Source organism: Macrobrachium rosenbergii, chromosome 13, assembly GCF_040412425.1.
Source record: "Macrobrachium rosenbergii isolate ZJJX-2024 chromosome 13, ASM4041242v1, whole genome shotgun sequence".
Lineage (NCBI taxonomy): Eukaryota > Metazoa > Arthropoda > Malacostraca > Decapoda > Palaemonidae > Macrobrachium > Macrobrachium rosenbergii.
The window spans coordinates 23,652,844-23,665,042 of NC_089753.1; the positions used below are offsets into that span (position 1 = coordinate 23,652,844).

The following is a 12,199-nucleotide window of genomic DNA, read 5'->3' on the forward strand; positions in this document are numbered from 1 at the left end:
ACTTCAAAAACTATGGATTCGACACTAATATCTGTTCTGGTTATTTTTACATGTCAAATTCCCACCCGTTCTCACCTTCCCTTCCTATTGGGATGAACTTAGAATTAAAGGGCATCAGAGTGTCACTACTCATCTCGTCCTCAAAACTATGGATTAGACACTAATATCTGTCGTTTTCAGTTATTTTTACATGTCACCCTTCCTACTCCTATTCACCCTACCTTCTTATCAGGGATGAACTTGGAATTAAAGGGCATCAGAAGTGTCACTATTCATCTCAGTGACCTCAAAATCTATGGGTTAGACACTAATATCTGTCGTTTTCACATGTCACCCCCATTCCCACACCCACCTTTGGTGCCAGTGATGTCTTGCCCTACATATTCTTTCCTAGGTAATAAGTCACATGTATACCAAGTTTGGTTGAAATTTCTCAGTGTGTTTCAAAGTTATGTTAGAACATAATATATATATATATATATATATATATATATATATATATATATATATATATATATATATATTATATATTTATAAATGTTTTATACTGTTTGCCCTTGAACATTTATTTGTAGTAATATCAGACTGACCAAACAGGGAAGCCTTTTGTCCTAAGTGGGGAGCGCGACAGTTCAAACTTTAACGTTTGTTTGTAGCATTAGGGAATTAACCCCCATAGGAAATTTCCATATTCAACCTTAAGATAGGTGGCCTTAAGCTTGCTTTACCTGTCCTCTTTGGCAAATGTTTTTGACAAAGTTTCAGACACCCGAGGACATGAACGCATGCCCTGTTTTGACCCAGCACTGGTCAGACAAAAGACAGAGAGAACCAAGCCGCCGAATCCAGCGGATGTCTGTAAGGTGGTTCTGTCACCTCCTTGTCTATCGTCTTGTGTTAGTAAATTGTGAAGTGGCATTAATCCCAGAGTCTGATTGTCCGTTGTATGCGCAGCAACTCGTCATCCAAAGTAAAGTCTGTGTTTTTGTTCAAAACTGTCAATTACTACCCTTTTTCTGTATTTATAATTTTTTCTTGTTCCATTTCCACCACCACTTACTGTAGATGCTTTTACAAAGTCTAGATTGAGCCTGATTATTATATTGTTTGACATTCAACCCTTCCAGTGAATTAACTAGGAATTAGGTAGGCTGGGCCAGTTATCTTGAATTCTTTTGCATTCTTTGTGTCTCGAATCCATTGTTTGGAAGAGCCGTTGTGACTTTGGTTTTACCATATTAGTGAGTAAAGTGGACTGCGTCCGAAGTGGGCGAAGATTAATTAATTTCATTAGTTAACTGCAATTCTTGTATTTTGTCGGGAATTTACCCCGGCTGGCGACCTTCAGTGTTATACGACTGTCTTTGAGGTTAATTTGTAGCTCAATTGACAGGTTACGTGTGTCCTGGCATGCAGGGCCATATAAAAATTACGTGAAATCACGTAAACAAACTTATCAGCCAAGGCTGATGCGTAATAATATATATATATATATATATATATATATATATATATATATATATATATATATATATATATATATATATATATATATATAAATTCTTCATTTTTTGGATATGCTTGTCATTACAAAGCCTTAAGATCCAAGTGAAAGAAATATGAAGAAATCATGATATCTGGTAGAGGGGAAACGAACCCGCATTACCATAATCACGATGAGGTTATGTGCCGACCTGGCGATGATTATGGTGACACAAGTTTGTTTTCTGCTATCAGACACCGTAAAAACAGCGTGAAGAATTTGAGAAGTTAAGAGGGCAATGAGGCTATTACAACTACATACGTATCTGGTAAAAAGTGACCAGTAGATTCTATACACACTCACACACACACACATTATATTCTATACACACTCACACACACATACATATATACACACACACACACAAACACACACATATATATATATGTATATACAGTATGTAATTCTAATAGTTGTTAATACCCTCTTAACTTCTCGAATTTCGCGCTTTTTGGATATGCTTGTCACTACGAAACCGTAATAACCAAACGGAAGTCTCTTCAATTTCTTTGGTTTGGATGTTACGGCTTCATAGTTACAAGCATATCCAAAAAAGCGTGAAGAATTCGAGAAGTTAAGAGGGCATTGTGGCTATTAGAATTACATATATACATATATATATATATATATATGTGTGTGTTTGTGTGTGTGTATATATATGTATGTGTGTGTGAGTGTGTATAGAATATAATGTGTGTGTGTGAGTGTGTATAGAATCTATATATAGTAGATACTTATTTATTTATTTATTTATTTATGTGTATAAGTGAATAAAAAAAATATGGAAAGTGATGAATATATAAATAAATGCAAAATCTATGAAGGAAAGGGAAACCATGGAGTACTGCAAGGCCTGTTGACTTCTTGTCCTTTACTTGGCAGACTGAAAAAATATAAAAATAAGTTTACAAAGAAGGCTCGTATGACAGATGGGGATTACAAAAGAAAAGATATGTACCTGGGACCCATACAACTGAAGAATTAGTAGACATATCAAAACAAGGTTGAATATTTAAGAGGTTTCACAAAAGATTAGGCTCAACAGCACAGAAGCGGGGACAGGACAATTAAAAGATTATACAAGAATGGTGACTAACCACCAAAAAATGTTATAAAATACAACTCAGTAACTCTCCTTTGGGTAGGGAATAAAAATTTTTGCATGGTGAACATTTCTACATAAAAATATACGAAACATGCAAATACATAGAAAACATATGTAAGGTAACTAATTTGTAACTAAGTCAGTGATTTAAGCTTTTAGGTCATTCTTGAACATTTTACTAATAGAGGGGTCCAAATATTACATGCCATGGCTAAGGTTAAAATTACAACTGGAAGTTAGCTGTATAATAGCAGATTCTACAAGTTTTGTAAAGAGAAATCTTTGATCTGGCAATCATATATATATATATATATATATATATATATATATATATATATATATATATATATATATATATATATATATATATGGCCAATATGTATGTATATATATATATATATATATATATATATATATATATATTTATGTATAACTGAATCACGAAAATATGGAACGTGATGAATATAGAATAAAGATAAAGATAAAACGAAGGAAATGAAAACTGAGTGCTATGAGGCCTCAAAGCACTACAGTGATTTCCTTCGTGGATTTTATCTTTATATATATATATATATATATATATATATATATATATATATATATATATATATATATAATGTATATGTGTATATATATAAATTTATATATATATTATATACATATATCCATATGTATATACACACACACATATATATATATATATATATATATATATATATATATATATATATATATATATATATATATACATAAATACATATAAACATATATATAAACATATATATATAAACATAATATATATTTACAATATAGACTGACTGATTGATTGATTGATTCAGTCAATAAAAAATCTCGGCATTACAATCATCCATTCATAAGGAAAGATCGGGCTACCCACGATAGTCAATCCAAAAACTTAACATCACTCTTACAAAAAAAAAAAAAAAAACAATCATACAGATATTTTAATAAGAGAAAGTAAAAGAAGATCAAAGGGAAAAACAATCCAAAAGAACAATTCAAAACTACAAATACAAACGAAAAGGAAAACTCACACAAACAGAAGAAGAAGAATCAAAATTACAATGGAATGAATAACAAAGAAAGATTTGCATACGTACAGATGTACTCCCAGAACCACATATCAGCCTCCACAATTTCATGACTGCAGCGATCCACCTTCTATACGTTTATCTATTCCTGCAATTTCATGACCACACAGATGACGATCAGCTGATCGGACAATAATAAAATTCCGCTTATGTCATCTTCGTTGAAAAATGGAACGTCTTCAATCCATGAACACTGTATTGGCTGTTGTGGATTTTCATCCTCAACTATAAGGGCATTACGTTTGAAGAGAGAGAGAGAGAGAGAGAGAGAGAGAGAGAGAGAGAGAGAGAGAGAGAGAGAGAGAGAGAGCAACGTAACGCTTCATCAAAACCGAAACCCCAACCTATTCATAGTGCAATGAAATAATTTTATTAACTATAGTGCAAAGACGTCAATAAACTAGAAGATCTTTTAAACAAAATTCAAAACAGATCATACCTTTTTCTACGCTATGGGATTCAGAAAACGTAAGGAGATAAACTATCTGTTACTTGGCCTGTTACTAACGTGACTGCAAACAAAATGAAAAAGTCTAATATGTCATGAGACGGAATACAATTAGCGGATATTCACCCAGTTCCAAATTGACGGAAAAACGATAAAAAGCAAATATTGTTCTTCATTCATGATTCAATTCCAGGTCAAAGTACAAAACCCCAAAATTCAAAGTCTTAAAGACTGCAACACTTTGATGTTTGCTCTACAGACCGGAATGTTTCACTTTAACTCTGCAAATGAACTCTCATCCAGACTTGCTCTTATTGAGCTCGGGGCAGCCTCTCTCAACACTGGCCCCTACACAATTGTGCACAATGGAGGTACCTACGTCAGAGCTTCGGCAAATTGCTACATAATTTACCTTGTACAACATCGGAACAAACCACTAGACTCCTTTACATGAAACTCAAAACAAATGTCGCTAGATGATACCATTATTCTGCTAATGATACCATTATTCTGCTAATGATAACCAGGATCATAATGATAAATATCGAGGCAGAGAATCGCATCAGGAAATGCAATTTCAAACTCCAAAAATAAAATGAAAAAACGGGCGAGACACAACGGAATATGAAGCACAAGATCTGGTTCTCCCAAGGGCGATCAGGCACAACTGTGCACAGGCCACGACAGGCCACGAATTCAGATCTGACAATAAGGGCACTGGCTGATGCCCTGATTCTGTCCCTCTCCTCCCTACCCCCTCTCACAACTTGCTCACCCAACCCCGTCCACTCTCCTACTCTCATTCCGTCTCACGGCCTCCTCGGGGTATAAAAGGGCCTCATCTCTTGCAAAGGCAGCTCACTCATTCGTGGGCCATCGGCGTCGCCTGAAGGAAACCCACCCTCCCAGCCATCTCCACAATGGCCTCCTGGATTAGCTTGGTAGTAGCACTCAGTGATGTATTGAGAGGAGTACCTTCCTGTGAATCCAGCTTCACTCTCTCTCTCTCTCTCTCTCTCTCTCTCTCTCTCATCTCTCTCGTTCTTGTGTCCACATTCACCATGGAAATAAGGACATTTCTGAATTGCTTTTATTGCAATGAAGGATTTTTCGTGGCAAAAGCATATGCATACACTACCTTCCTTCAGCTTCTTGGCCCGTACTATTTTTTTACATCTACGATAATCATGAATCCCTTTTCATATTACTTTTTCTTAAGAAACTTATGGACTCAGTTGCACTTTACTGGCACAAGAACTTCCACGAAAATTCACACCATGAACAGGAACTTGCAGACATGGCAGTGGACATGTAATCAGTGGTCGTGACTCCACTTGTGATAGGGTTAATTCTTTTACCTTCTATGCCACTCCATCTTGACCTATCATTTTCAACACTTCCACTCTAAAAGCATTCATCTTTCCCCTGGCAGACACATTATTCTCCACAAGGTTTCCTCAAACACAGACTGTTCTAAGTCCTTCCACTCTCCTCGTTGCTCTTATCTATTCCAGATGTAATGCTGAAACTCTAATCACTCCTAACCCTGAAAGATTGGAGTCCTACAGACGTTTCTCTTACAGTCATTTCGGCTTCTCTACGGCAAAATCAACTACTAGTCTCTCATCCTATGTAACTCATTTCTAGTCTTCCTTTACACGAAAAGAAACTTAGTATGTTCTGTATCAATGCTCCTCTAATACGTGTTATTTCAAGGAATTTTATATCACTTCTTCACTCTTTTCTAAGTCATTTGATAAGTACTGGTTTGAGGTCTTTTCGTCACTCTCCTAGTTGGGGTTTAACCCTTTCTCTTCACGCCTGTCCAATTCTCGTAATGTCCCTACACACTTGCTCGATCTCACACTCTTCCTTCTGGTCACTGGTGAACTTATTCAAATCCTTCTTGTCCTAACCATCCACATGAGGATGATGTACTCTTTAAAACTCCTCTCCTTCTCAGCACTTTTAAAAGACACAATCTCATTCTTGCCTCTCATGTATTACTATCATTGTACCTCTGGGTATCATCTCTAAATGTGCAGTATGTGAATTTCATTTCTAATTAATTAATTTTTTCTATCTATTTGAATATGAATTTCAAAGACTAAGGTTAATTTGTGCAGCCATGCCAATATCAGTCACTTAACACTAGAAATAATTTCTGCAAAAACAAGACACCAAATCTTTACAATGATATAGAAATTCATATCACAATGTCATTATGACATAACTGCAATTCATCTGTTCTAACATATTTTTTACTTACTGTTTACGATTAAAGGTAATCTTACATATATCACAGAAATGCATATTTTCCATTTATAAAACGAATTTTTTTTAAATTGCAGGTTGTGTTGTCTGTCTTGACAGTTAGCACTCTAAGTATGCCTGACCTGATGGGGCCTACAACATACCTCAAGTAGGAACTGGAAGGCGTTCCCAGTATTTTGTCCTTCATAGAGATGGTACTTATAAATGGCCATGATACTGGTGAAGGAGCCTTTGAGAGTGCCAAGTCTACAAGGGTTGACAGCAAGATGGAAGGTTTGGCTATGTTGATCCTGATGGCAATTCTGTCAATCTTCAATACACAGCTGGTGAGGGTGGTTTTGTCCCATCAGGATCTCACATCCCACAACCACATCCTGACTTCCATGCAGCCCATGCTGCTGCAAGAGCTCGTCCACCTTTCGTTGATCCTCTCGCTAACCCAAATGCTGATGCTTCTTATGGTTTCCAGTTTGCTGGAGAAGGACAAACAAGATCAGAGCAAAGTGATGCCACTGGAAATGTCCGAGGATCTTACTTTACACAGACGATGATGGAATCACAAGAACCTACTCTTACACTGCAGGTCGTGGTACTGGCTTTGTTGTAGAAGGTAAATGACCTTCCACTATCACCTAAAACTCCTCAATCTTCTCCTTCTACTCCAGCAGCTACACGACAATCTTCCTCAGGTACCAGATCCTCTCCTCAAGTAGCACAACGACTGCTGCAGGTTCTACATCATCTTCCTCTTCTGTTGTTGCTCTTAAGAGTGCAAGTGGAACCTTTTCTTCACAAAGAGGTGCCTCTTCTTCACATACCTCATCTAATAATGATGGCTTTACTCTTTTCTCCTTCGATGTTGGTGACCATTCTCGCTCAGAATCTGCTGATGCTAACCTTAATGTACAGGGACAGTTTTCTTTTTGTTGCTGATGATGGTGTCAGAAGAAGGGTTGACTATCAAGCTGAGCTGATAGAGGATTCACTGCATCTGGAGATCATCTACCAACTGCCCCATCTTCCAACACACCTGCCTCCTCCCAGTCCTCTGCCTTCCGTGGTACTCACGTCCATCAACTTACCGCGGCCCCATCACCTTCTCTTCACGGTTCTGCCGGTTCATCTATTTCTGCAGGTTCTCAAACATATTCTTCTGGCACGTCCCTCTTTCTCAACTCGTCCACGTTTCGAAGAAGCTAATACTCGCAGTGAACTAAGGCCAGATGGAAGTTATGCTTTGCATATGAAACATCCAGCCACCAAGGAATGAAGCAGGCGACAGCAGTAACAATGTTGATGGAGATTTTGCATTTGTTGCTGATGATGGTCAACGACGACAGATCCAGTATCAAGCTGGTTCTGACACTGGATTCATTGCTGAGGGATCCCACATTCCTGTAGGTCCTGTTGTCCCTGGAGCACCTTCTGGTCAGCCTACAGGTAGGATTACACCTGTACAAGAAGTCCCTTTCATTGACCCATTAGCTAATTCCAATGCTGATGCCTCCTATAACTTTGCCTTTGACTCTGAACAGTATTCAAGATCAGAGACTGCAGATGCTGATGGAAATGTTAGTGGAACTTACACTGTCGTAGATGATGATGGAACCCGACGCACTGTTCGCTTCCGTGCTGGACAGGGAATTGGTTTCGAACCTCAGGAGGTTTCTTCTTCAAGGGGACCTCGCCCATCTAAACCATCTTCCTCTTCCTCTCCATCTCACAGAGGATCAGCTGGCTCACCATCTTCTTCCTCAGCAGGAGCATTTGCTGCTTCAACGTCATCTCAAGTCACACCGTTCTCTTCATCATCACCTACTGGTGCGACACGACCATCTTCCCCCTCACAGTATTCTGCTCCTTCTTCACAAAGACACAGTCCAGAAAACTTCAAACTCACTCAGTACGACGCCTCAAAGAACCCCAATAAATTTGGATACGTTTTAACTTTCAACTGATAACGGCTCAGGTGCACCTTTCTTATACACACGTTTGGAAATGTGATGTTAATAAATGGGATGAGCCTTAATTGGCTTTAGTTGATAATAGATTTATTATTAATCTAACGTATTATATATCCTCACTGTAACAGTACCTGCATTACCATGAAAAGCAAAGCTTCAGCACATGTGAATAAAAGCAATAAAAAGTGAGCAGAGTAATATCCATCTTTATTCAACCTTCGACGTCTGCGCTTGTCAACTGATTAAATACAATGAATCGGGGGTCACTGCTTGCAGTTGTTGTTTCCGTTCCCGAACGTATAAATATCTGTGACCATAATAAGCAATAACAGAGAAGATTAAAAGTTTGGAACACGTTTAAAATCCTACCAACACAAACAACAATTATTATATTTATCTTCTGAATTATATCACTGCAATTTACAACTAAACTTAGTTACAATTTTGCAGAAACTTTCCTTTTTTCTTTATCCTTGCAAACTTCTGTGCATATGCAGACTGACTGATCTCCACTGGGTTCCTGGGTTTCAGATCAGCAATAACGCTTATCACTTTTCCTTGTTTTTTCCTGAAAAAATATACACAACCACTCCCCGTCACAACCTTTCCGAAAATCTCGTCATTCCTTGCTACCTGTCGATCCAAGCTCACAGCTTTCGCGCGTGTGTGTGTGTGTGTGTGTGTGTAGAAAATATAAATATGCTTCGGAGAACACGACACGATTTTCGTTGAGGCCTATAAGAAAATTCACTTTTTCAATGTAACAGGTTGCAGGTCTCTCTCTCTCTCTCTCTCTCTCTCTCTCTCTCTCTCTAAAAGAAGAAGAAGAAGAAGAAGAAGAAAAAGACGAAGACCTATCCTATCATTAAACAGTATTTGAAAAGGTATAAGATTCGGCTCTTGTATTGGGGCATAAAAACTCAAAACGTTTTATTGTCCAGCAAGACTGACACTCATTACCTATAAACGCAAATTCATTCAAGTATGTATATATACATACATACATACAAACATACATACATATATAAATATATATATATATAGCCTATGTGTGTGTATATAGGCTATATCTCGAGTGATCAGGACTGCTTGTACGAACAGCTTTAGAGTAGATTATTGTACTCAAATTATTAGTAGTGATCTAATTGCAAATCTATTCAAGAAAAGATTGTTTTTACACATTAGTTCCTGATCTCTGTCGATATAATTTCTGTACAGTAATCTGTGATAAAATGCTTCCTCTAAGTACCAACTTAGCGGGCACTGATATTTCTTTGTCTTTTGTCGGTTTGTTTAATAAAAGATTGGGAGGGAGCTATCGAGGAGATCTTCCAACTCGAAAACGAAAAACGCCGCAAATGTAAAAGGCATCTCAGTATAACTTCCAAAATAAAAATAAATAAAAAAAAAGACTCAAGCTAACTTCACCCTTGGTACGGTAATCTTTATACGAAACCTCACCTCAGGGAATGTAATTCTGGGCAACTTCCTGGGCCAACCGTATCATTACGCTTTGCCAAATACCCAGCTCTTGGAGGCCGAGTATCGTGAAATATGGGGGGCAAGAAAACCGAACATATGCAAATCGACTGAAATGATGAAACGGCACCTTGAGAGTTGAAACGCACGGCCACTGTCAGGTTGCGCCGCTGGATGTGGCTTGCGGTCTACGAAATTTAGGCTGTCAAGCCAACCGCTGGGGCACTTTCGGCCATTCAGCGCTAAAACAGTGAAAAGAGAGTAGAATAGAATACGGAATTTAGGCCTAAGGCCAAGCGCTGGGAACCTACGAGGTCATTCAGAGCTAAAGGGGAAACTGACAGTAAAAAGGTGTGAAAGGTATAGCAGGGGGAAAACCTCGCAGATGCACTATGAAACAAGTATCAGGAGAAGGTGGAAAGTAAGATGGAAGAAAGAACATGAATGGAGGTATAGTAAAAGGAATGAAAAGGATTGCAGCTAGGGGCCGAAGGAACTCTGCAAAGAACCTTAAATAATGCCTATAGGAGTGAAAAGAGAGAGCTAGACTGGATGGACAGAGAGACAAAGAGATCCAGAATACAAAGATGAAGTACTAACCTGTACATGGATCTAAAGTAGAACTGAGAGAAAACCCCACAGCTGCACTAACAAGCGAAATTTAGAGAGGTTGGACAGCGACGCTGAAGAAAGGAAGCGGGAATGGAGTCAACTAGGTAAACGTCTTTTCGTAATGCCTACAATGCATCACTTGAGGTGCACTGGTGGCACTCACACCCTACGGAGGCTGCCGTTATTATTATTATTATTATTATTATTATTATTATTATTATTATTATTATTATTATTATTATTAACAAGATGGAACCTATTCGTACGGAACAAGCCCACCACAGGGGCCACTGACTTGAAATTCAAGCTTCCAAAGAATACGGTGCTCAATACGAAGTAAGAAAGGGTGAAGGGAAATACGGAAAGAAGAGATCTCACTTATTGTAAAGAAAAATAAATTAATAAATCAATAAATCGACAAAAATGTATTAACATGCAAGGAGAAAGCATTAGGTTAGTAATGCTCCGTTAATGAGCGATATTTCCTGGACTCGGTATTTTTTGTGGGATTTTCATATGACCTTCTCAATCCTTGCTGCGGCTCGCCACGTACGACTGTCTTCCAGGTAGGCTACTTAATTCACTTCTTAGGACAACATAGGCACAACGGGATTCCATGGAACGCTCCTGAAGATTTCGGTTTTTTTATGGCAATCGAACTCGACTTTCCTTTTGAGATGAACGTCCTGACATTTGGATTATAAATAATATATATATATATATATATATATATATATATATATATATATATATATATATATATATATATATATATATATATTTCAATTATCTATTTATTTAGTTTTATAAAGCTGTACTCACTTGTCACTCGACACGAGTGCATGATATCATGTAGGAGATTCAGTCTGTGAATGTAGGCCTTTGCATGCTGTTTTCAATCCTGTTAACTTCATCATTGGTATGTTTCATTTTATGTCAAGCCTATCAATATTTACCCTACACACACACACACACACATATATATATAGGCTATATATACATACATACATACATACATACATACACACACATATATATATATATATTTATTCACAGGAACATCTCCCACAAACTGAAAGCGTGTTAAATAATAATAAAATACTTAGTTCCTATTCAGCTGGGATCTATTCTTCATTACTTAATTGGCATTATATTGTATATTATGTATTTCAACATCTCCACGAACTAATTACAAAAAAAATTATTCGGGTTCTATTCTCATAGGATAATATTTTGTATTACGCCTTTTAAATAAAAGAAATTTTTCCTGCATATGGTTACAAAAAGTATTTGGTTCTATTAAGACTGGATAATATTCTATTTTGTCTTTAAACATTTTTCACCAAATGATAATAAAAATAATCAGTAGGAAATTTGTAATTGTAAAAACACACTTTCCCAAAAAATTACAAAAGGGAACAAAAAAAGTATAACTGTGAAATAAACTCAAAAGCATTCTCCGTAGTGTTATAACTGCCCTGTGGTATATGCAACTTCCTGTCATCAGATGAAGCGGGCCGTATGACAGCACCGAGGCTTTTCCTAATAGATCACCCTGCAAGCCGTTTTCTTCCGGTAACTCGCGCTTTTCCGTACTCAAGCCCTACAGCTGGCTAGGCCACAAAATACCGGTCTATGAACAAAGATAACCTTATCTCTTTA

The 12,199-nt window shown here is 37.3% G+C and overlaps 1 long non-coding RNA gene and 1 pseudogene across 2 annotated transcripts in view; one reads left to right on the top strand and one right to left on the bottom strand.

Moving 5' to 3' along the window:
• The window catches only part of LOC136845025 (uncharacterized), a 356,972-nt gene that overhangs the window by 333,972 nt on the left and 10,801 nt on the right, over positions 1 to 12,199 (bottom strand). The gene's annotated exons all lie outside the window — the stretch shown is intronic.
• On the top strand, positions 5,129 to 8,644 carry LOC136844636 (sericin 1-like; annotated as a pseudogene).